Below are 4,161 nucleotides of genomic sequence, written 5' to 3' on the forward strand. Positions count from 1 at the left end.
TACATGGCCACACTCCATACAAATACTTTCAGAAACGACTTCCTGTCACTTAAATCAATACTCGATGTTAACAAATATCTCTTCTTCAGAAACGCTTTGATTGCCATTGCCAATCTACATTTTATATCGTCTCTGCTTCTACCATCATCAGTTATTTTGCTCCCCAAATAGCAAGACTCCTTTACTACTTTAAGTGTCTCATTTCCTAATCTAATACCCTCAGCATCACCCGACTTAATTCGACTACATTCCATTCTCCTCGTTTTGCTTTTGTTGATGTTCATGTTATATCCTCCTTTAAAGACACTATCCATTCCGTTCAACTGCTCTTCTAAGTTCTTTGCTGTCTCTGACAGAATTTCATTGTCATCAGCGAACCTCTCCATGGATTTTAATGCCTACTCCGAATTTTTCTTTTGTTTCCTTCACTGCTTCCTCAATATACAGATTGAATAACTTCGGGGACAGGCTACAACCTTGCCTCACTCCCTTCCCAACCACTGCTTCCCTTTCATGCCCCTCAACTCTTATAACTGCGATTTGGTTTCTATACAAATTGTAAATAGCCTTTCGCTCCCTATATTTTACCCCTGCCACCTTCAGAATTTGAAAGAGAGTATTCCAGTCAACATTGTCAAAAGGTTTCTCTAAGTCTACAAATGCAATAAACGTAGGTTTGCCTTTCCTTAATCTAGCTTCTAAGATAAGTCGTAGGGTCAGTATTGCCTCACGTGTTCCAATATTTCTACGGAATCCAAAGTGATCTTCCCCTAGGTCGGCTTCTACTAGTTTTTCCATTCATCTGTAAAGAATTCGCGTTAGTATTTTGCAGCCGTGACTTATTAAACTGATAGTTCGGTAATTTTCACATCTGTCAACACCTGCTTTCTTTGGGATTGGAATTATTATATTCTTCGTGAAGTCTGAGGGTATTTCGCCTGTCTCATACATCTTGCTCACCAGATGGTAGAGTTTTGTCAGGACTGGCTCTCCCAAGGCTGTCAGTAGTTCTAATGGAATGTTGTCTACTCCCGGGGCCTTGTTTCGACTCAGGTCTTTCAGTGCTCTGTCAAACTCTTCACGCAGTATCATATCTCCCATTTCATTTTCGTCTACATCCTCTTCCATTTCCATAATATTGTCCTTAAGTACATCGCCCTTGTATAGACCCTGTATATACTCCTTCCACCTTTCTGCTTTCCCTTCTTTGCTTAGAGCTGGGTTTCCATCTGAGCTCTTAATATTCATACAAGTGGTTCTCTTTTCTCCAAAGGTCTCTTTAAGTTTCCTGTAGGCAGTATCTATCTTACCCCTAGTGAGGTAAGCCTCTACACCCTTACATTTATCCTCTAGCCATCTCTGCTTAGCCAATTTGCACTTCCTGTCGATCTCATTTTTGAGGCGTTTGTATTCCTTTTGGCTGCTTCATTTACTGCATTTTTATATTTTCTCCTTTCATCAATTAAATTCAATTTGTCTTCTGTTACCCAAGAATTTGTACTAGCCCTCGTCTTTTTACCTAATTGATCCTCTGCTGCCTTCACTACTTCATGCCTCAAAGCTACCCATTCTTCTTCTAGTGTATTTCTTTTCCCCATTCCTGCCATTTGTTCCCTTACGCTCTCCCTGAAACTCTGTACAACCTCTGGTTTAGTCAGTTTATCCAGGTCCCGTCTCCTTAAATTCCCACCTTTTTGCAGTTTCTTCAGTTTTAATCTACTGTTCATAAGCAATAGATTGTGGTCAGAGTCCACATCTGCCTCTGGAAATGTCTTACAATTTAAAACCTGGTTCCTAAATCTCTGTCTTACCATTATATAATCTATCTGAAATCTGTCAGTATCTCCAGGCTTCTTCCATGTATACAACCTTCTTCTATGATTCCTGAACCAAGTGTTAGCTATAATTAAGTTGTGCTCTGTGCAAAGATAGTGTCTAAGGAGAATTTCGAGGAACTTGGTGCCCCTATGTTGCTGGCTTAAAATGTGCTATAAATGGGAAATCACCCGCAATAAAGCAACGAAAACTGGCTTAGAAGTACACGGTCTAGCCACATGAATGTAAACGCCACCTATTTTCGACGTAAACGTGCAGCAACAGCACACGGATGGAAGATGGCAGCGCTAGCAGTGGAGGGTAAATAGAGCCTGTCAGGGGAACGCGTCATAACATAGCAGCATTGGTGGATATGGAGCGATTTATCTGACGTCCAAAAGCTCATGATTATTGACTTTCTTGGTGAGGACGGAAGCATTTCCGAAACGACTAACTTTGTAAACTGTTTACGGGCCAATATTGCTGAAGTACACCCTTCATGGAAAAATGGGGCAATCCCAAACCGGCGCCGAGGCAACTGTGGTCCACCATGGGCCAGCCTGCACCTTGACCTCAGCTCGCTCCCAAAGAATGTTACCCCAGCTTCGGTATACCGCTCCAGTTTTGTCGAACTTCGTTCGAAGTTCATTAATATGATCTTCATTTATACAGATGGCTCTAAGACCAATGATGGTGTCGGGTGTTCTTTTATTGTCGGGGCATACAGTTTCAAATACCGTCTCCATGGCCATTGTTCGGTCTTCACAGCTGAGCTCTTTGCCGTCTACCAGGCTGTTCTTTACATCTGCCGCCACCGACATTCTGCTTTTGTCATCTGCTCAGATTCCATGAGCGCCATCCGGAGCCTCAGTGATCCGTATCCGGTTCACCCTTTCGTGCACCGGATCAAACACTCTCTTCAGCAGCTGGAGGATGACGGTCCTCCGGTTACCTTTATGTGGGTTCCTGGGCATGTCGGTATCCCTTGGAACAAAGCTGCAGATGCCGCGGCCAAGGATGTGGTCCTCCAGCCTCAAACAGCTTCTTGTTGTGTCCCTTCATCAGATTGTAGCAGGGTCATTTGTCAGCGCATTTTGTCACTGTGGCATGCCGATTGGGCTACACTTACGGACAACAAGCTTCGGGCCTTGAAACCTCTTCCACGGCTTGGACGACCTCTTCACACCCTTCTCGGCGGGAGGAGGTCGTTTTGGCCCGGTTACGAATAGGACACTGCCGTTTCAACCATCGCCATCTGCTGACGGCTGCGCCGGCGCCATTCTGCCCATGTTGGCAGTTGCTGACGGTACGCCACATTTTGACGTTCTGTCCGAATTTTAATACACTGCGCGTTGATCTTGGCCTGCCATGTACTCTGGATGCCATTTTAGCGGATGATCCAGGAGCAGCTGCTCGCGTTCTTCGTTTTATCCACTTGACAAACATATCTAAGGACATTTGATTACGCTGTTTATTAATCCTATGCCTGTTAATATGTCTTTCATAGTGTTCTCCCTTTTAGTTGCTGTTTTAACGTTGTGCCTCGCGGTACGTTCCTAACTAAGTCTGGGCGCTAATGACCATTGTAGTTGTGCGCCCTAAAACCACAAAAAAAAAATCACGGGCCAGAGGTGACACGGCTGAACGACGCCTCCGGAGCTGTGTACTGGTGAATAGACGCACAACTGCTGAGCAACTGACCGGCCAGACGAATCAAGATGATACCAGCAGTTCCTCCTCAACGGCCAGCGAACGTTGCTGTGCATGGGCAGCTGCGACACAGTCCTAGTTCATGCATCCATGTTGACTGTTTTCCATCGGTGACGAAGACTGGAATTTGCACGACAGTACCGCAACTGGACGTCCACTGAGTCGGGACAGGTGGCATTTTGAGATGAACTACGTTTTATGCTGCACTAGAGTGAAAATTCTGGAAACAAACACCCATCAACATTCGGTGAATAGCTCCAGGCCGGGCAAAAATGGTTCAAATGGCTCTGAGCACTATGGGACTTAACTGCTGAGGTCATAAGTGCCCTATACTTTGAACTACTTAAACCTAACTAACCTAAGGACATCACACACATCCATGCCCGAGGCAGGATTCGAACCTGCCACCGTAGCGGTCTCGCGGTTCCAGACTATAGCGCCTATAACCGCTCTGCCACCCCGGCCAGCTCTCAAAATGGTTCAAATGGCTCTAAGCACTATGAGACTCAACTGCTGTGGTCATCAGTCCCCTAGAACTTAGAACTACTTAAACCTAACTAACCTAAGGACAGCACACACACCCATGCCCGAGGCAGGATTCGAACCTCCGACCGCAGTAGTCGCACGGTTCCGGAC

Source organism: Schistocerca serialis, chromosome 3, assembly GCF_023864345.2.
Source record: "Schistocerca serialis cubense isolate TAMUIC-IGC-003099 chromosome 3, iqSchSeri2.2, whole genome shotgun sequence".
Taxonomy (NCBI): domain Eukaryota; kingdom Metazoa; phylum Arthropoda; class Insecta; order Orthoptera; family Acrididae; genus Schistocerca; species Schistocerca serialis.